Here is a 941-nt window from a genome sequence, read left to right on the forward strand (position 1 = left end):
TGTGACGAGTTTGACGGTGCGACGAGTCAAACTGGTCAAATGATGTTCTAAATTAAATGTCTAAAGTTCAACGTGGTATATAGGGGCTATTATGACGTATTTAACGTGTTTTTGTTATTCTAAATCATGAGAGAAAATAATATATTCTACCCTAAGCCAATGTGTTACAAAAAGTGTAATAGAACTTTGGGGTTTCATTTGGGAGAACATGGATAGTAAACAAAAATAAGGTGCTAAATTTAGAGAGTTGCGATTATTTGTTATTTATGAAAGTTGTTATACGGGGTGTTTGTTAATATGTTCATAGTGTGAAAATGATAAATTTGCGAAATTCGTGAGGATGCGACGAGTTTGACGAGGTTGACGGTATGATGAGTTTGACGGTGCGACGAGTCAAACTGGTCAAGTGATGTTCTAAATTAAATTTCTAAGGTTCAACGTGGTATATAAGGGCTATTATGACGTATTTAACGTGCTTTTGTTATTCGTAAATCATGGGAGAAAATAATATATTCTACCCTAAGCCAATGTGTTACAAAAAGTGTATTAGAACTTTGGGGTTTCATTTGGGAGAACATGGATAGTAAAAAAAATAAGGTGCTAAATTTAGAGAGTTACGATTATTTGTTATTTATGAAAGTTGTTATACGAGGTGTTTATTAACATGTTCATAGTGTGAAAATGATAAATTTGCGAAATTCGTGAGGGTGCGACGAGTTTGACGGTGTGACGAGTTTGACGGTGCGACGAGTCAAACTGGTCAAATGATGTTCTAAATTAAATTTCTAAGGTTCAATGTGGTATATAGGAGCTAGTATGATGTATTTAACGTATTTTTGTTATTCGTAAATCATGCGGAAAAATAATATATTATATCCTAGACTAATGTATTATAAAAAGTGTAGTAGAACTGTTTGGAAAAACATGCATTGTAAAAAAAA

This window comes from Tarenaya hassleriana, unplaced genomic scaffold (assembly GCF_000463585.1).
Source record: "Tarenaya hassleriana unplaced genomic scaffold, ASM46358v1 Cleome39, whole genome shotgun sequence".
Classification (NCBI taxonomy): Eukaryota; Viridiplantae; Streptophyta; class Magnoliopsida; order Brassicales; family Cleomaceae; genus Tarenaya; species Tarenaya hassleriana.